The sequence below is a fragment of the Vulpes vulpes genome, unplaced genomic scaffold (assembly GCF_048418805.1).
Source record: "Vulpes vulpes isolate BD-2025 unplaced genomic scaffold, VulVul3 u000000809, whole genome shotgun sequence".
Classification (NCBI taxonomy): Eukaryota; Metazoa; Chordata; class Mammalia; order Carnivora; family Canidae; genus Vulpes; species Vulpes vulpes.
In genome coordinates, this window is record NW_027325882.1 from 5,911 (window position 1) to 26,183 (window position 20,273).

Genomic DNA, 20,273 nt, shown 5'->3' on the forward strand with positions numbered 1-20,273 from the left:
CCTACCGCTCTTCACCGTCCCTTCGCCCCCACCCCACCCCCCGAACCCCCTATGTCCCAAGAAGAATTTCCCTGCACGTACCCTCGGCTCCCGTGCAGCGTTCTTGGGGCCATCTGGGCCACTGAACGTAGCTGGCAACAAGCACACCACCAGGCTCGGGCTCATCCCGCTCACCTCAGCTCTCGGTGTGCCAGGGAAAACCAGACACCGTCCACATTTGCCACCGGGCATCCATCCAAGGGGCCCTCACACCCAAGAAGTCAAAATAAACCATAGCGGGAAACGGCTTTATTAAAAATCGATTTAAACATAGCAATCTCACATTTTAAATGACTTCATACTTTCCAGGTTCTCAAGGTCTAAATACCTGAATCCGGGGACATCCTCCAAATTCCAGGAACTGCTCATTGGCTGTCATACCCGTCGGTGACCTCCAATGCACCTCCAACAGGTTCTGGCTTGCCACGACTTCTGGTTCTTCTCGCACTTGCATTGTCAAAAACACAGCAGTTGAAAATGTTCGTGACCGTTCGTGGCTTACGGTGTTGTTGAGTTGCAGAAAAATCCATCTCTAGGATATGGTCATTTGCACATATGAGGTCGGAGATCTCCCTCATGTAACTCCTTTCACCATCCTCAGTTAGAAACCAGTCCTGGGAAGCCTGGGTGGCTCAGCAGTTGAGCGTCTGCCTTTGGCTCAGGGCGCAATGCCACCACGGTCCCGGGATCGAGTCCCGCATGGGGCTCCCTGCTCGGAGCCTGCTTCTCCCTCTGCCTACCTCTCTGCCTCTCTCGTGAATGAATGAATGAATGAATGAATGAATGAATGAATGAATATAATCTTAAAAAAACAAACATATACCAGTCCAGTCCTTTGCTTTCATCCTCCGATCCCTCTGACAGTCTCACACTTCGACTCATGGAAATGGGCTCCTCTGTCAGTGTTCTTTTCTTCATCATCCGGGTGAAAAGATGAAGATTTCCGAATTCTCTCTTGCATTCAACAAAAGTAAAATCGGGCCTGCAAGGATGTTGTCTCCTATCTGCTTGTCTACCTTCCGGAAAGAGGAATCGGTGCGTCTTTTACGGCGACAAGGCCAGGAGAAAGCCGAAGGATGGTGGACTTGCTTCGCCACCGCTGCAACACCCCTCTGAGGGGTTCCTTCATTCCTCCATTTCCTGCTCCTTGTAGACTTCTTCGTCCTTGCAGGCAGGCAAAAATATTCCTAGGATGATGAAATAGCAGATCGTGTGGAGATACAGGGAAAATAGGACCGCTGAGACCCTGTGACGGGACTTCAGTTTTGAGAGAGAGAGAGAGAGAGAGAGAGAGAGAGAGAGAGAGAGAAGAGCAGCGGCAGAAGCTGGCCCGCCACTCACAGCTAGGCTGTGGCGGTCTCCGGTTGGACATAAACGGTTTCACGGAGCGGCGGCGACCTTAAAAACAAGAGCCAGTTATTTTACTAACTAAATGAGTCTATTCGGGAATGGCGGAGGAAGCCCGGTTAGGGACATGCAAGCCGTGGTGAACCTCGGGCAGGTCCCAGGAGGCAGAGGGAAGGTCAGCTTCTATTTAGGCTTTAGGAGGAAACTGGGGAGGGAGGCTTGCTTTGAACCAAAGCTCACTGGAAAAGAACAAGAGTGTGAGATTGTGGCGGTTTCTCATTAAGTGCAAGCGGTGGTTCCTGCCTTGTTGCTGTGGCAAGGAGGGCTCTATCCTTCTTCTTTTTTCTTTTTTTTTTTTTTTTTTTGGATTTTATTTATTCACGAGACACACACACACACAGAGGCAGAGACACAGGCAGAGGGGAGAAGCAGGCTCCCTGCGGTGAGCCTGATGTGGGACTGGATCCCGGGACTCCAGGATGGTGACCTGAGCCAAAGGCAGAGGCTCAACCACTGAGCCGCCCCAGGCGCCCTTATCCTTCTTGTTCTTAAAAGGCAGGAGATTGGGATCCCTGGGTGGCGTAGCGGTTTGGCGCCTGCCTTTGGCCCAGGGCGCGATCCTGGAGACCCCGGATCGAATCCCACATCAGGCTCCCGGTGCATGGAGCCTGCTTCTTCCTCCGCCTGTGTCTCTGCCTCTCTCTCTCTCTCTCTCTGTGACTATCATAAAAAATTAAAAAAAAAATAAAAAAATAAAGGCAGGAGATGAACTCCCTACGTGAAAAGGTTCTCCCTCGTCAGAATAAGTTTTAACGATTTCCTGCTAGTTAGTCAGGCTGCAAAGGAGTGGTACGTGCCTGAGGGCTCCCCTTTCAGGGCTTCTTGACTCCATTTTACAGGAGATCCCTTTTATTTATTGTCAACATCAACATCGGACAAGGCCGCTCTGTGACCTTGACGAACTGAATCAAGACAGAAACAAGACCACTCCGTGGTCACGTCAGAACGGAGACAAAACAGAAGAATGTTGCCCGAACAACAAAATGGGACCAAACATCCCCTGTGCTGGCTAGTTGGAGTAACTGCTACTACTTTTTACCAGTTTGCGGCTTTGGCCTCGCTCTAGCTTCCCTTTCTTCTGGGTAAGATTTACTCAACCACCCAAATCACCAAATGACCCCGAGTTTCCGGAAAGCCTCTTGTAGGGTCGCCGAGATCTTTTTTCTTCTCCACTTTGAGGTCCTGGGGGGTGGGGGGGGTGGGGGAGGGTGGATGGCTGGGGCTTTGTAAAACCAAAGACAAGAGAAAACACGTTTATTAGTGTGTGTATCTTATATATACATGGGAGAAAATCAGGGGTGAGGAGCTCAATGGGCTGGCTAGGACTTGGGCATGCATAGCCCCTCAAAACAAAAGGAACAGAACACACACACACACACACACACACACACACACACACAACCGCCCCCACCTCACGATACATGTTCAGAGAAGCAACAAGACACTTTGCTATGAGTTTCTAGGGTGTAGGAACAGTGGAAGGCGAGGGCCGGCCAGTAAAGTCTGTTACCGAGAGTCCTCTGGTGCCAGTCTCTGGGCCGATGAGGATCTAGGGTTGTCGGCGACTAACTCCTGTACACATCTACGGGCAGAGTTCTTCCTTCTGTTTCAGCTCAAAACAATCCTCATGCCAGAGTGGCATACTGGGGAGCGGGGTCAGCAAATTCCGCTACCCTTCAACCTCCCATTCGACGGGAAGGCCTCGCTCCCTTAAACTCTCCCGCAAGCCCACGTCCCAGACACACGTTAGGAAGCCACTCCGGACACCCTCGCACCGAGGCGCCGCGCGGTGCCCCGTGGTGCGCGTCCCCTCTCACTTTTGCAGCAAGCGATGATGACCCGATTCATCTCGTTCCGGGTGTGTTCCTGGTGGCCTCTGCCTGAATGGCACTGACGAGTCATTGAGGGTCCACGGAAGGACCCACACGGTAACCGCAATACGGAAAGAGTTTTGTTCTGTTTAAAAAGCAACGTTTTCTCTCTCTCTCTCTCTCTCTCTCTCTCTCTCTCTTTTTTCCCCCGTCGGAAGGCCCGTAGAAGGGACAAGTCATGAAACACAGATATTCACAGACAGAACTGCTCAAAAGAGAAACCTGAAAAAGGAAGGAGAGAAAAGGTTGTTGATCTCCTCTCTTAACTCGTAGGGCAAGACAAGTTGGTAAAAGGGCAGAGAGATGGATGAGATACGCGTCTGCATCTGCGTCGGCGGACGTACCTACCTGACACGGAGGTCAGATGACGTTAGGGGGTGCTCACGGTAGAAATCTTTCAACGTAGCTGCACGTTCGAAAAGATGTTCAAAAGGAAAAGAGGAGAAATGCCGCATGAAGCTGTTTGCACCTGTCTTTCCCGTCCCGGGCTTTCTCCAAGGAAACGAGGCCAGGGGAGCTTTCCGGCTACCGGGCTACCCGGCTACCCGCGCGTTTCCGTTCCAGCGCGGGAGGGCGGGCGCGGAGCACAGGAAACCAGGAAACGGCGTGGGGGAAGGGGCGGGACATGCAAATTAACATGGCTGCTTCTCCCGGGAGCTATGGGAGCAAGACCATAAAAAGCGCAAAGGCCCCAGACAAGTTAAAGATCTGACAAGCTGTGTATGTTTTATGAGTTGTGAGGTGACAGACTGTCAAGTCTGGGGGAAGAGGGTGGGCTTCCGTTTGAGGGTGACTTTTCTCACCGTGACCTTAAAGATGTTGGAGAGGGAGGGTGTGCAGGCGCCGCAGGTTTGTGGGTTATCGCTTCTCGGCCTTTTGGCTAAGATCAAGTGTAGTATCTGTTCTTATCAGTTTAATATCTGATACGTCCTCTATCCGAGGACAATATATTAAATGGATTTTTGGAGCAGGGAGATGGAATAGGAGCTTGCTCCGTCCACTCCGCGCATCGACCTGGTATTGCAGTACCTCCAGGAACGGTGCACCCCCTCGGGGGAAATAATCTTGTCAAAAAGAAGTTCTTGCCCTGCCGGGGACGCGGCCATCGCTGCGTTTGTAACCTGCTTCTTTATTCCTGTGGGGTCTGTGTCTCAAGCCAAGCTGGAGCCTGCGTTTGTGCCGGGCGGTCTCTTTCTCGTTTTCCTTGGGGCGCTCTGACGCTACAGGTCTCGTCTCTCTGCCTTCTGTCTGTTCCCGCTGAGCGTTCCCGGACTTTTGGGAACTCTAATGCAACCAGCCCTACTGCCTCTACAGATCCGGTCGGAGGGAATCGATGTACTGACTCTTCCTATCCATGAACACAATTTCGCTTCCTTTCCTTTTCTTTTTAATTTTAATTTTAATTTTTTAATTTTTATTTATTTATTTATTTATTATTTATTTATTTATTTATTTATTTATTTTACGATAGTCACAGAGAGGGAGAGAGGCAGAGACATAGGCAGAGGGAGAAGCAGGCTCCATGCACCGGGAGCCCGATGTGGGATTCGATCCTGGGTCTCCAGGATCGCGCCCTGGGCCAAAGGCAGGCGCCAAACCGCTGCGCCACCCAGGGATCCCCCTTTCCTTTCTTTTCCTTTCTTTTTCCTTTCCTTCTCTTTTCCTTTTTTTCTTCTTTGCTTCTCCTTTCCTGTTTGCGGGTGTTCTCCTTTTTTGCTTTCCTTATTTGAGAGAGGGAGCCAAGGAGCCAGACGTGGGCCTCCACCCCGGATCATGACCTGAGCGGAAGGCGGACGCTTAGCTAACTCAGCCACCCAGGCGCCCCGCCCCCTCCCCATTTCCTTAGTTCTGTGGTTAAATTTTGTTTTTGTTTTGTTTTTAAGAATACTTTTTTTTTAATCCTTTTTTTTTTTTTTTTTAATTTATGATAGTCACACAAAGAGAGGCAGAGACACAGGCAGAGGGAGAAGCAGGCAGAGGGAGAAGCAGGCTCCATGCACCGGGAGCCCGACGTGGGATTCGATCCCGGGTCTCCAGGATCGCGCCCTGGGCCAAAGGCAGGCGCTAAACCGCTGCGCCACCCCAGGGATCCCCGGACTGTGTCTTTCAAAGACATGGCCCATTTTGTAGGGGAGCAAATTGTCCTCTACCTTTTTAGCATCCCAGCGTGAGTCCGTAATTTATGATTGACAAGAGAAAAGCATACACACTTAATCGAGGTTTTCAGAACAGTGCAGCCTTCACCAGGAAATGAGGTCCTGACAGAAAGGTAAACTTTGAGTATGTCTCATGCTCAGTGAAGAGTGGACTGTTGCGTAGAAAGGATAGGTCAAAGAACGTGAGTGAGGGTACTAAACTTGGGAAATGACAGTTCTCTGGTTTGGTTTTGTTTTTGGTTTTTTTTTTTTTTTTTAAGATTTTTTAAAAAACGGGATCCCTGGGTGGCTCAGCGGTTTAGCGCCTGCCTTTGGCCCAGGGCGCGATCCTGGAGACCCGGGATCGAGTCCCACGTCGGGCTCCCGGCATGGAGCCTGCTTCTCTGCCTCTCTCTCTCTCTCTCTCTCTCTCTCTCTCTCTCTCGGTGTGTGTCTCTCATGAATAAATAAATAAAATCTTAAAAAAAGAAAAAGAAAGAAAAAGAAAAAAGGGGGAACCCTTATACACAGTTGATGGGAATCCAAGCTGGTGCAGCCACTCTGGAAAACAGCAGTTCCTCAAAAAGTTGAAAATATAAATAAATAAATAAATAAATAAATAAATAAATAAATAAATAAATAAATAAATAAATAAATAAATAAATAAAAATTTAAAAAAAGTTGAAAATAGAGTTATCCTACAACACAACAGTTGCACTGCTGGATACTTACCACAAAGATACAAACGCAGTGATTCGAAGGGACACCTGCACCCCATAGTTTATAGCAGCAAAGTCCACAATAGCCAAACTATGGAAATAGCCCAGATCTCCATTGACAGATGAATGGATACAGATGTGGTCTATCTATCTATCTATCATCTATCTATCATCTATCATCTGTATGTATGTGCATATTTATACATATATGTATGTATACATATACAATGGACTACTACTCAGCCATCAACAAAATTGAATTCTTGCCATGTGCAACGATGTGGATGGGGCTAGAGGATATTATGCTAAGCAGAATAAGTCAATCAGAGAAAGACAATTATATGACCTCATTCATGTGGAATTTAAGGAACAAACCGGATCATAGGGGAAGAGAGGAAAAAATAAGACGAAATCAGGGAGACAAACTATAAGGGACTTAATCATATGAAACAAAGTTGAAGGTCACTGGAAGGGAGAGGGGTGGGAGAACGGGATAACCGGGAGGTCGACATTAAGGAAGGAATGTGATGTAATGAACTCTGGGTGTTTTTTTTTTTTTTTTTTTTTTTTTTTTTTGATAGTCATCACACGGGGTGGCGGGGGGGAGACACAGGCAGAGGGAGAAGCAGGCTCCATGCACTGGGAGCCCGACGTGGGACTCGATCCCGGGTCTCCAGGATCGCGCCCCGGGAACTCTGGGTGTTATAAAAGATTGGTGAATCACTGACCTCCACCTCTACCCCAAGGTCGAGCTTGTTAATAAACCCTCATGTAAACAAACAAAAAAATAAACCCTCATGTACTTGCATCGGTGTCGGCTCCTTGGTGGTTTTCTGGGATTCGCAATCTTGGGCACATTTGGGGGCTCATCAGGGATCCAAGAGACCCCCAGGACCCCATCCGGAGGGTTCCACGCCTAGTGAGTACCAACTTTTTCTACCTGTGTCTTTGTTATTTTCTGAGAGCTCTATACTGTATTTTTACCTGTAGGAATTCCATTCTGTATTAGGTCAACATTGGCTTAGGTGGACGCGCTGGCAGGCCGTCGACCAGGGGTCTTGGGAGACATCCCTTGCCCCTGCCAGGAGGACGAAGTCCTCATCTGTGAGGAGGGCCGACTCCCAGCCCTTCAGTTTACTTTCTGTTTAGTCTCCGTGTCCGCCCTGGAACGTTTGTCTGTGTTACTGTGCGTTTGTTAACTGTCATAACTGTTTGTGCCTTGGTGTGGACTGGGGACATAATGGGGCAGACACAAACCACCCTCCTGTTTCTTACGCTCTCCCCATTTCTCTGACGTTAAAGAAAGAGCTCATAATCTGAGCATAGACATAAGGAAAGAGAAATTTCAGACTTATTGTATGTCAGAATGGCCAGCCTTTGACGCAGGATGGCCCCAAGAAGGAAATTTCCACCTACTTATTATCTTACAGGTTAAGGCCGTGATCTTCAGAAATAAACCAGATGGCCACCCTGACCAGGTGCCCTACATCCTAGCCTGGCAAGACATGACTGAGAATCTCCCTCCTTGGCTAAAACTGTTTTTACCCACCTCCCCAAAAGGAGGACCTACCGAGATTCTAGCCCTATGGAAAGTCCGAGAAGGAGACTGGCTCTAAGACCAAAAAGCCCCTTTATATAATGTATTTTTAGTTTCAGAGGTAGAGGTCAGTGATTCACCAATCTTTTATAACACCCAGAGTTCCCGGGGCGCGATCCTGGAGACCCGGGATCGAGTCCCACGTCGGGCTCCCAGTGCATGGAGCCTGCTTCTCCCTCTGCCTGTGTCTCCCCCCCCGCCACCCCGTGTGATGACTATCAAAAAAAAAAAAAAAAAAAAAAAAAAAAAACACCCAGAGTTCATTACATCACATTCCTTCCTTAATGTCGACCTCCCGGTTATCCCGTTCTCCCACCCCTCTCCCTTCCAGTGACCTTCAACTTTGTTTCATATGATTAAGTCCCTTATAGTTTGTCTCCCTGATTTCGTCTTATTTTTTCCTCTCTTCCCCTATGATCCGGTTTGTTCCTTAAATTCCACATGAATGAGGTCATATAATTGTCTTTCTCTGATTGACTTATTCTGCTTAGCATAATATCCTCTAGCCCCATCCACATCGTTGCACATGGCAAGAATTCAATTTTGTTGATGGCTGAGTAGTAGTCCATTGTATATGTATACATACATATATGTATAAATATGCACATACATACAGATGATAGATGATAGATAGATGATAGATAGATAGATAGACCACATCTGTATCCATTCATCTGTCAATGGAGATCTGGGCTATTTCCATAGTTTGGCTATTGTGGACTTTGCTGCTATAAACTATGGGGTGCAGGTGTCCCTTCGAATCACTGCGTTTGTATCTTTGTGGTAAGTATCCAGCAGTGCAACTGTTGTGTTGTAGGATAACTCTATTTTCAACTTTTTTTAAATTTTTATTTATTTATTTATTTATTTATTTATTTATTTATTTATTTATTTATTTATTTATTTATTTATTTATATTTTCAACTTTTTGAGGAACTGCTGTTTTCCAGAGTGGCTGCACCAGCTTGGATTCCCATCAACTGTGTATAAGGGTTCCCCCTTTTTTCTTTTTCTTTCTTTTTCTTTTTTTAAGATTTTATTTATTTATTCATGAGAGACACACACCGAGAGAGAGAGAGAGAGAGAGAGAGAGAGAGAGAGAGGCAGAGAAGCAGGCTCCATGCCGGGAGCCCGACGTGGGACTCGATCCCGGGTCTCCAGGATCGCGCCCTGGGCCAAAGGCAGGCGCTAAACCGCTGAGCCACCCAGGGATCCCGTTTTTTAAAAAATCTTAAAAAAAAAAAAAAAAACCAAAAACAAAACCAAACCAGAGAACTGTCATTTCCCAAGTTTAGTACCCTCACTCACGTTCTTTGACCTATCCTTTCTACGCAACAGTCCACTCTTCACTGAGCATGAGACATACTCAAAGTTTACCTTTCTGTCAGGACCTCATTTCCTGGTGAAGGCTGCACTGTTCTGAAAACCTCGATTAAGTGTGTATGCTTTTCTCTTGTCAATCATAAATTACGGACTCACGCTGGGATGCTAAAAAGGTAGAGGACAATTTGCTCCCCTACAAAATGGGCCATGTCTTTGAAAGACACAGTCCGGGGATCCCTGGGGTGGCGCAGCGGTTTAGCGCCTGCCTTTGGCCCAGGGCGCGATCCTGGAGACCCGGGATCGAATCCCACGTCGGGCTCCCGGTGCATGGAGCCTGCTTCTCCCTCTGCCTGCTTCTCCCTCTGCCTGTGTCTCTGCCTCTCTTTGTGTGACTATCATAAATTAAAAAAAAAAAAAAAAAAGGATTAAAAAAAAAGTATTCTTAAAAACAAAACAAAAACAAAATTTAACCACAGAACTAAGGAAATGGGGAGGGGGCGGGGCGCCTGGGTGGCTGAGTTAGCTAAGCGTCCGCCTTCCGCTCAGGTCATGATCCGGGGTGGAGGCCCACGTCTGGCTCCTTGGCTCCCTCTCTCAAATAAGGAAAGCAAAAAAGGAGAACACCCGCAAACAGGAAAGGAGAAGCAAAGAAGAAAAAAAGGAAAAGAGAAGGAAAGGAAAAAGAAAGGAAAAGAAAGGAAAGGGGGATCCCTGGGTGGCGCAGCGGTTTGGCGCCTGCCTTTGGCCCAGGGCGCGATCCTGGAGACCCAGGATCGAATCCCACATCGGGCTCCCGGTGCATGGAGCCTGCTTCTCCCTCTGCCTATGTCTCTGCCTCTCTCCCTCTCTGTGACTATCGTAAAATAAATAAATAAATAAATAAATAAATAATAAATAAATAAATAAATAAAAATTAAAAAATTAAAATTAAAATTAAAATTAAAATTAAAAAGAAAAGGAAAGGAAGCGAAATTGTGTTCATGGATAGGAAGAGTCAGTACATCGATTCCCTCCGACCGGATCTGTAGAGGCAGTAGGGCTGGTTGCATTAGAGTTCCCAAAAGTCCGGGAACGCTCAGCGGGAACAGACAGAAGGCAGAGAGACGAGACCTGTAGCGTCAGAGCGCCCCAAGGAAAACGAGAAAGAGACCGCCCGGCACAAACGCAGGCTCCAGCTTGGCTTGAGACACAGACCCCACAGGAATAAAGAAGCAGGTTACAAACGCAGCGATGGCCGCGTCCCCGGCAGGGCAAGAACTTCTTTTTGACAAGATTATTTCCCCCGAGGGGGTGCACCGTTCCTGGAGGTACTGCAATACCAGGTCGATGCGCGGAGTGGACGGAGCAAGCTCCTATTCCATCTCCCTGCTCCAAAAATCCATTTAATATATTGTCCTCGGATAGAGGACGTATCAGATATTAAACTGATAAGAACAGATACTACACTTGATCTTAGCCAAAAGGCCGAGAAGCGATAACCCACAAACCTGCGGCGCCTGCACACCCTCCCTCTCCAACATCTTTAAGGTCACGGTGAGAAAAGTCACCCTCAAACGGAAGCCCACCCTCTTCCCCCAGACTTGACAGTCTGTCACCTCACAACTCATAAAACATACACAGCTTGTCAGATCTTTAACTTGTCTGGGGCCTTTGCGCTTTTTATGGTCTTGCTCCCATAGCTCCCGGGAGAAGCAGCCATGTTAATTTGCATGTCCCGCCCCTTCCCCCACGCCGTTTCCTGGTTTCCTGTGCTCCGCGCCCGCCCTCCCGCGCTGGAACGGAAACGCGCGGGTAGCCGGGTAGCCCGGTAGCCGGAAAGCTCCCCTGGCCTCGTTTCCTTGGAGAAAGCCCGGGACGGGAAAGACAGGTGCAAACAGCTTCATGCGGCATTTCTCCTCTTTTCCTTTTGAACATCTTTTCGAACGTGCAGCTACGTTGAAAGATTTCTACCGTGAGCACCCCCTAACGTCATCTGACCTCCGTGTCAGGTAGGTACGTCCGCCGACGCAGATGCAGACGCGTATCTCATCCATCTCTCTGCCCTTTTACCAACTTGTCTTGCCCTACGAGTTAAGAGAGGAGATCAACAACCTTTTCTCTCCTTCCTTTTTCAGGTTTCTCTTTTGAGCAGTTCTGTCTGTGAATATCTGTGTTTCATGACTTGTCCCTTCTACGGGCCTTCCGACGGGGGAAAAAAGAGAGAGAGAGAGAGAGAGAGAGAGAGAGAGAGAAAACGTTGCTTTTTAAACAGAACAAAACTCTTTCCGTATTGCGGTTACCGTGTGGGTCCTTCCGTGGACCCTCAATGACTCGTCAGTGCCATTCAGGCAGAGGCCACCAGGAACACACCCGGAACGAGATGAATCGGGTCATCATCGCTTGCTGCAAAAGTGAGAGGGGACGCGCACCACGGGGCACCGCGCGGCGCCTCGGTGCGAGGGTGTCCGGAGTGGCTTCCTAACGTGTGTCTGGGACGTGGGCTTGCGGGAGAGTTTAAGGGAGCGAGGCCTTCCCGTCGAATGGGAGGTTGAAGGGTAGCGGAATTTGCTGACCCCGCTCCCCAGTATGCCACTCTGGCATGAGGATTGTTTTGAGCTGAAACAGAAGGAAGAACTCTGCCCGTAGATGTGTACAGGAGTTAGTCGCCGACAACCCTAGATCCTCATCGGCCCAGAGACTGGCACCAGAGGACTCTCGGTAACAGACTTTACTGGCCGGCCCTCGCCTTCCACTGTTCCTACACCCTAGAAACTCATAGCAAAGTGTCTTGTTGCTTCTCTGAACATGTATCGTGAGGTGGGGGCGGTTGTGTGTGTGTGTGTGTGTGTGTGTGTGTGTGTGTGTTCTGTTCCTTTTGTTTTGAGGGGCTATGCATGCCCAAGTCCTAGCCAGCCCATTGAGCTCCTCACCCCTGATTTTCTCCCATGTATATATAAGATACACACACTAATAAACGTGTTTTCTCTTGTCTTTGGTTTTACAAAGCCCCAGCCATCCACCCTCCCCCACCCCCCCACCCCCCAGGACCTCAAAGTGGAGAAGAAAAAAGATCTCGGCGACCCTACAAGAGGCTTTCCGGAAACTCGGGGTCATTTGGTGATTTGGGTGGTTGAGTAAATCTTACCCAGAAGAAAGGGAAGCTAGAGCGAGGCCAAAGCCGCAAACTGGTAAAAAGTAGTAGCAGTTACTCCAACTAGCCAGCACAGGGGATGTTTGGTCCCATTTTGTTGTTCGGGCAACATTCTTCTGTTTTGTCTCCGTTCTGACGTGACCACGGAGTGGTCTTGTTTCTGTCTTGATTCAGTTCGTCAAGGTCACAGAGCGGCCTTGTCCGATGTTGATGTTGACAATAAATAAAAGGGATCTCCTGTAAAATGGAGTCAAGAAGCCCTGAAAGGGGAGCCCTCAGGCACGTACCACTCCTTTGCAGCCTGACTAACTAGCAGGAAATCGTTAAAACTTATTCTGACGAGGGAGAACCTTTTCACGTAGGGAGTTCATCTCCTGCCTTTATTTTTTTATTTTTTTTTTAATTTTTTATGATAGTCACAGAGAGAGAGAGAGAGAGAGGCAGAGACACAGGCGGAGGAAGAAGCAGGCTCCATGCACCGGGAGCCTGATGTGGGATTCGATCCGGGGTCTCCAGGATCGCGCCCTGGGCCAAAGGCAGGCGCCAAACCGCTACGCCACCCAGGGATCCCAATCTCCTGCCTTTTAAGAACAAGAAGGATAAGGGCGCCTGGGGCGGCTCAGTGGTTGAGCCTCTGCCTTTGGCTCAGGTCACCATCCTGGAGTCCCGGGATCCAGTCCCACATCAGGCTCACCGCAGGGAGCCTGCTTCTCCCCTCTGCCTGTGTCTCTGCCTCTGTGTGTGTGTGTGTCTCGTGAATAAATAAAATCCAAAAAAAAAAAAAAAAAAAGAAAAAAGAAGAAGGATAGAGCCCTCCTTGCCACAGCAACAAGGCAGGAACCACCGCTTGCACTTAATGAGAAACCGCCACAATCTCACACTCTTGTTCTTTTCCAGTGAGCTTTGGTTCAAAGCAAGCCTCCCTCCCCAGTTTCCTCCTAAAGCCTAAATAGAAGCTGACCTTCCCTCTGCCTCCTGGGACCTGCCCGAGGTTCACCACGGCTTGCATGTCCCTAACCGGGCTTCCTCCGCCATTCCCGAATAGACTCATTTAGTTAGTAAAATAACTGGCTCTTGTTTTTAAGGTCGCCGCCGCTCCGTGAAACCGTTTATGTCCAACCGGAGACCGCCACAGCCTAGCTGTGAGTGGCGGGCCAGCTTCTGCCGCTGCTCTTCTCTCTCTCTCTCTCTCTCTCTCTCTCTCTCTCTCTCTCTCAAAACTGAAGTCCCGTCACAGGGTCTCAGCGGTCCTATTTTCCCTGTATCTCCACACGATCTGCTATTTCATCATCCTAGGAATATTTTTGCCTGCCTGCAAGGACGAAGAAGTCTACAAGGAGCAGGAAATGGAGGAATGAAGGAACCCCTCAGAGGGGTGTTGCAGCGGTGGCGAAGCAAGTCCACCATCCTTCGGCTTTCTCCTGGCCTTGTCGCCGTAAAAGACGCACCGATTCCTCTTTCCGGAAGGTAGACAAGCAGATAGGAGACAACATCCTTGCAGGCCCGATTTTACTTTTGTTGAATGCAAGAGAGAATTCGGAAATCTTCATCTTTTCACCCGGATGATGAAGAAAAGAACACTGACAGAGGAGCCCATTTCCATGAGTCGAAGTGTGAGACTGTCAGAGGGATCGGAGGATGAAAGCAAAGGACTGGACTGGTATATGTTTGTTTTTTTAAGATTATATTCATTCATTCATTCATTCATTCATTCATTCATTCACGAGAGAGGCAGAGAGGTAGGCAGAGGGAGAAGCAGGCTCCGAGCAGGGAGCCCCATGCGGGACTCGATCCCGGGACCGTGGTGGCATTGCGCCCTGAGCCAAAGGCAGACGCTCAACTGCTGAGCCACCCAGGCTTCCCAGGACTGGTTTCTAACTGAGGATGGTGAAAGGAGTTACATGAGGGAGATCTCCGACCTCATATGTGCAAATGACCATATCCTAGAGATGGATTTTTCTGCAACTCAACAACACCGTAAGCCACGAACGGTCACGAACATTTTCAACTGCTGTGTTTTTGACAATGCAAGTGCGAGAAGAACCAGAAGTCGTGGCAAGCCAGAACCTGTTGGAGGTGCATTGGAGGTCACCGACGGGTATGACAGCCAATGAGCAGTTCCTGGAATTTGGAGGATGTCCCCGGATTCAGGTATTTAGACCTTGAGAACCTGGAAAGTATGAAGTCATTTAAAATGTGAGATTGCTATGTTTAAATCGATTTTTAATAAAGCCGTTTCCCGCTATGGTTTATTTTGACTTCTTGGGTGTGAGGGCCCCTTGGATGGATGCCCGGTGGCAAATGTGGACGGTGTCTGGTTTTCCCTGGCACACCGAGAGCTGAGGTGAGCGGGATGAGCCCGAGCCTGGTGGTGTGCTTGTTGCCAGCTACGTTCAGTGGCCCAGATGGCCCCAAGAACGCTGCACGGGAGCCGAGGGTACGTGCAGGGAAATTCTTCTTGGGACATAGGGGGTTCGGGGGGTGGGGTGGGGGCGAAGGGACGGTGAAGAGCGGTAGGTACCGAAGGGCAGAGGGAGGGAAGAACCGAGAGGCCAGGTGTTGGGAGGGATCGGCAGAGCGGCTGCTGAGATCACCGGGAACGATACGAGTGGGTTGGGGAGAGAGGCGGCCAGGTTGCCGAACGTTGGAGCCTGTAAGGAGGGAAGCGGGGGCGCAGGCTGTAGGGCTACCGGTAGGGACAACAACGCGGAGCAAAGCCCCGCGGCAGGAGAGAGAGAAGCGCTACCTACCTGAAGGAAGCGCAGGGACGCACGCTCTCCGCACGTAAAAGCGACGAAAAACAGCAGAGGCAAGGAGAGCGGCGGGGACGAAAATGAAAAGCGGATCCCGCGAACACGAGCGGAGGCGCCGCCTTATAAGAAAGCGACCAGAAGCTCAGTCTGTCTTTTGAGAACTGTAAGTGAGGGGGTGCACCGTTCCTGGAGGTACTGCAATACCAGGTCGATGCGCGGAGTGGACGGAGCAAGCTCCTATTCCATCTCCCTGCTCCAAAAATCCATTTAATATATTGTCCTCGGATAGAGGACGTATCAGATATTAAACTGATAAGAACAGATACTACACTTGATCTTAGCCAAAAGGCCGAGAAGCGATACCCTCCGTTTCGGCCACCGGGGTACCATGTTCCCACCATCCCTATTACACTCACGGTGACAAGCCTAACCCTCGCTCCCGGCCTGATTTCCTTCACGTCGTCCACAACACGGCCGTCCCCAGCGCGAGACTTTGGGGTAGATGTTTCCTCCTCTTCACTACGAACGGCAAATCGCATGTCCCTGGTTGCCCCGTCCTACCCGCGCCGAACGGCCGTTTCTAATCTGCATGCCCCGCCTCCTTCTGGCTGCGGAGGAGGTGCGGCCGCCCAGACCCGGCTCCGCCCCCGGGACCGCCTCCGCTCGCCGAGAGCCAGAGCCCACCCAGCTAGCGGCCCACCTCCCCGCGTGGACAAATCCCGCGCCAAGACCCCGGAGGAGGCGCGGCGACTGCCGGGGACCGCGGAGGGACGGCTGACACGGCCGCGGCTCCCGGGGCTCTCGGGAGGTTTCTTTTTTTTCTTTTTAATTTATTTATTCATTCATTCAGAGAGAGCGAGAGAGAGGCAGAGACACAGGCAGAGGGAGAAGCAGGCTCCATGCAGGAAGCCCGACGTGGGACTCGACCCCGGGTCTCCAGGGTCACACCCCGGGCTGCCGGCGGCGCTAAACCGCTGTGCCACCGGGGCTGCCCTCTCGAGAGGTTTCGGTCACCGCTCTTTCCCTCCCCGGCACGCACCGCACACTCCACAGCGGTTCAGCCCAGGAGCTCTCGCCTCCCGCACCCCCAGCCAGTATCTGTCGCGACGGCGGCGGCGAAGCGGCTCTTCAGCCAGCACCCCATGCCTCCCCTCCCTCTCCCTCTCCGTCTCCCTCTCCCCCTGCTTGGCTCTTCTCTGCTCGCGTCCGCGTCCTTCGGGCCGTCTTCCACCCCAGAGTCCCAGCCCGCGCCACCGGTTCCGTCCCGAGAAGGGGAATGTCCCCGGGGTCGCGTTCACAGAATAGAACCACCCCCGTTTCCTCGCGCGCGGTCCAACGCACGCACCCAAACGCCTGCGAACTGCGATCTGCCGAGGCCTGTCGCGCGCCCTTGTGCCCTCCCGGTGCGTGCGCCCTTGTCGCGGTGCCGGCCACCCTCGCCGCGAGGGTCCCTTGGATTCCGGGGAGCCGGGGACGGTGACTGCCAGAGCGCGGGCCGACGTTCTCGGGCAGCATCTACTTCCCCCGTCTCGCCGGCGACCCCGCGTGGCGTCAAAGTTGGGTTCTCTGGGGGAGCGGGACAAGCGAGGAGCAGGGTGAGGGCCGGTCTTGGCGGATGGGTTTGGCTCAGCGGTTTGGCGCCTGCCTTCGGCCCGGCCGGGGATGTGGTCCTGCAGACCTGGGATCGAGTCCCGCGTGGGGCTCCCTGCATGGAGCCTGCTTCTCCCTCTGCCTGTGTCTCTCCCTCTGTGTGTGTGTGTGTGTCTCATGAATAAATAAATCTTAAAAATGAAGAAGAAGAAGAAGAAGAAGAAGAAGAAGAAGAAGAAGAAGAAGAAGAAGAAGAAGAAGAAGAAGAAGAAGAAGAAGAGAGACCTTAGCGCAACCTTGACTTGCGCCTCCCTCCTCCGGCCGAGCGTCTCCTCCCGTGCGTCCTTGTGCGCGGGTCAGAGCCAAGCTTATTTTCTCTCTCTGAACTCTCGGGTCGGGGACTCCGGCCCCTTCCTGGCTCGGTGCTTGATTCGGCTTCTATCTGTCATTTACATATTCAGGGCTCTGGCCCCGCGTCTGTAATCGAAGCCTGGAGTATTTTCTTCTGTTGCACAGCCGTCTCCGGGCCTTGCGTAGGGCGACGATGCCAGGTGCCTAAGGTTCACGCACTGAAAGGTAGCTTTCGGGGGCGCCGGGTGGCTCAGTGGGAAGGGCGGGGCCTGGGTTCGAGCCCCACGCTGGGCGTAGACATTACTAAATAAATACCTAGGTAGACTTTTAAAAAGTCCTCTTTCATGTCATCCCATCGATCCGTTTTTTAAGTAAATAGTTTTTCCACCTTGAGTCAGAGTTAGAAAGGACTTCACCATGAGGTTATAAAATAATGTCCCACATCTTCCCTTAGGTCTTTTTCTACTTCTTTCTCAGCACCTAAATCTTCAGCCATTTGGTGTCTACCTTGAAGTACAGCGTATCAGAGGCCACCTCCGATCCTAAAGTGCACCACACGTACATTTTTGTAACATGCCTGGATTGTTTTTCCTGGTCTCTTTTTTAAAGATCTGATTTTCAAGTAATTTCTCGGTGCTCTACCACTAAGCCAACCAGGTGCCCACCCCCTGCCTTTGGATGTTTTTTCAAAAGTAGCACAGCAGGGGGGCGCCTGGGTGGCTCCGTGGGTTAGGCGTGGGACCCTTGATTTGGACTCAGGTCAAGATCACAGGGTCCTGAGATCAAGCCCCGCCTTGGGTTCTGGGCTCAGAGTGGGAGAAGGTGGGTGGGGGTGGGGGCGGTGGATGTCTGCCTGAGATCCTGTCCCTCTGCCCCTCTCCCCGCTAACATGTGCCTGCACACAAGCTCTCTCGCTCTCTCTCAAATAAGTTAAATCTTAAAAACAAACAAACAAGCAAAAAAAAACGGGGGGGGGGGCAGAACAGGGGTACTTGTCTGGCTGTTGGTAGAGCGTGAGATTCTTGATCTCAGGGTCATGAGTTGAAGCCCTACATTGGGCCAAGAGCTTACTTTAAAAAAAAAAAAAAAAAAAAAAAAAGCAGAACACATTGAAGAAACCACCTTTGGTTCTTTGAGGCCACAGGACTGACCTATCCGTTCCACACAGATGATGGCTGGGCACGCTGAATCAGACAGAGCCCAACACTGAAAGGCTGAAAGGCGACTGTGATCTGATGCCTGCCCACTAGGGATTCATGGTTGGGGGAGGGGTGGTGATGGTGGTGGTGGTGGTGCATGGTGACTTGCACGGAGAATCCTCAAGAGAATGGATGCCCCTTTGGAAAGTGACAGGCAGTACAGAGTGGACGGACCCTCAGACCAGGAGGCCCAGTGATAAAGCATGTTTGTTTGTTTGTTTTACCCTGGGGAAGTGGATCTGCCCAGGAGGACATATCTGCCAGCGGCTGAGCTGGGGTCCGGATCCCACCCCACTGGACTCTGGGCCTTCTGCCATCACGACCGGTTCCAACTTAACCAACAGTCCTTTATCACTTGCGACTCCACCCACCAGGGCGGGGCTTGGTCCTGGGAGTAGAGAGAAGCCAGACAGGGTTCCTGTCTCCTCCCGGCCCCCAACTGGGAGCATCCGGCCCAGGACCAGACCCGATAAGACACGTGGCCAAATGGCCACAACGCCGTGATCCCTGTGCAGGGGACTGTGAGAGAGGAACACCAGGCTGTGGCTCCCACCTGGCCACGACCCCTTTGAGGTCCAAGGCCTCTGGAGCCACGTGGCTCTGTGTCCCGACCTGGAGCGCACGAGGCTTACTCAATAAATGCGAAGGTGGGATGGAACACAAAGCCAGCTGAGTCACGAAGGCCTGCCCGACGTCTTAGGGGAGCTTCAGGTCAGAATTTCAGTGCAAGTCAGAATTTCAGGACATGTCGACAGGAGGGAGGAACCCCGGGACGTTGCAGTCTGAGGCAAGAGTGGGGGGCCTTGGGGAGGGGGCCAGTTTGCCTCAGGCTGACCACCCCCCCCCCCCAGCCACCTGGAAGTTGTGATCTGGGCCTCAGAACTGCCCCGGGGGGACGCTTGCTTCGGGTGGGCTCTTGCCTACCATAATCGCTCCCTCACCCCCATGTCCCTTCCCTCACAGGCTCATTCGTACCCCAAACTCCCAAACTCGGCCAGCAGGTTCAGCTTCTCACGGGAACCTGAACCCTTCCCCTGCCCCCCCACCCCGCCCCCTTCTCATTACATCAGACTCTGATCCAATGGACGTCTGTTGGTTGCTCACCGTGAAAGGCACGAAGGCAGGATCACTTAAGGTCCCCAGTCATCTGTACCGTGCCCATGGAAGGGGGCTTCCCATCCCCATTCCCTAGAGGAGAAGGCAGCTTGTGGGAGAGTCTGACCTGGTCTGGACGTTTGACTGCCCACAGCTTTGAAGCCTTGCCACTCCCTCCTCTCCTCCTGACCTCCCTCTGGTCGATGGAGCTGATAAAAAGCCTTATCCCAGGCCCTCCACTCACCACCATAAACACACGGACCGACCCCTTGCTCTCAAGCCCTTTTTGAATCTGCCTGGGAGCCACCTCGGTCTCCCTGGAAAGCCTCATTATGTGAGCTGTCAACTTTCTCATCCCGTCACGCGTGGTGTCATCAGTCCACATCTAAAACAAATTTGGAGGGTGGGTTTGGGAAGGGCGGTGCCCATCCGGTTCCAGTTCCGCAGAGCAGCAGCGCAGCACGGAAGCTCCGTCTGGCACTGGGTCTCCGCAGATTCCCCTATAGGGTCCAAGGGTCTCCCCACTAGACTGGGTGGCCTCCTGTCTGTGCCAGGACCAGGGAATCCGTTATTTCCTCTTCGGTACGCCGAGTGCCTATGGTGTGCTAAACACCACGCCAGTCCGAGACTGTTGTCCTAAAGCGACTCATGGGGGATCCCTGGGTGGCTCAGCGTTTTCGCACCTGCCTTTGGCCCAGGGCGCGATCCTGGAGTCCCAGGATCGAGTCCCGCGTCGGGCTCCCGGCATGGAGCCTGCTTCTCCCTCTCCTCTGCCTGTGTCTCTGCACCCCCCCATGTCTATCATAAATAAATTTAAAAAAAATAATAAATCTAAAGCGACTCATGCCCGGGTTTGCAGGAGCGCATCCACCGCTTTCCGTGTCTGTCACAGGGCATTCAGGGTTCAGAACAAGGTGACCGGCGGCATCTTCCCAGGGGCTCCAAGGAGTGCTTCTGGAGGCGCACCGTGCAACAGGAACATCTGGCAGGTTGGGAAGTACAGCAGCCTCGGCCCCACCCCGGAGACTCCAATTCGATTGCTCCTCGGCCGTGCTGGGACAGGA

At 51.4% G+C, this 20,273-nt stretch overlaps 2 long non-coding RNA genes and 3 other non-coding genes across 5 annotated transcripts; 2 read left to right on the top strand and 3 right to left on the bottom strand.

Annotated features, from left to right (window-relative positions):
- Positions 1–273: 273 nt before the first annotated feature.
- On the bottom strand, positions 274–3,889 carry LOC140597612 (uncharacterized). The gene is made up of 2 exons (XR_011999434.1): positions 3,666–3,889; positions 274–3,539 (listed from the first exon to the last, which is right to left on the bottom strand). It is a non-coding gene; the product is annotated as an uncharacterized lncRNA (long non-coding RNA).
- A 288-nt stretch (positions 3,890–4,177) lies between these two features.
- Positions 4,178–4,368, top strand: LOC140597615 (U2 spliceosomal RNA). The gene has a single exon (XR_011999437.1). It is a non-coding gene; the product is annotated as a U2 spliceosomal RNA (small nuclear RNA).
- A 6,008-nt stretch (positions 4,369–10,376) lies between these two features.
- On the bottom strand, positions 10,377–10,567 carry LOC140597616 (U2 spliceosomal RNA). The gene has a single exon (XR_011999438.1). It is a non-coding gene; the product is annotated as a U2 spliceosomal RNA (small nuclear RNA).
- A 285-nt stretch (positions 10,568–10,852) lies between these two features.
- LOC140597613 (uncharacterized) lies at positions 10,853–14,466 on the top strand. The gene is made up of 2 exons (XR_011999435.1): positions 10,853–11,079; positions 11,206–14,466. It is a non-coding gene; the product is annotated as an uncharacterized lncRNA (long non-coding RNA).
- Positions 14,467–15,144: 678 nt separating this feature from the next.
- LOC140597617 (U2 spliceosomal RNA) lies at positions 15,145–15,335 on the bottom strand. The gene has a single exon (XR_011999439.1). It is a non-coding gene; the product is annotated as a U2 spliceosomal RNA (small nuclear RNA).
- Between the last annotated feature and the right edge of the window lie 4,938 nt (positions 15,336–20,273).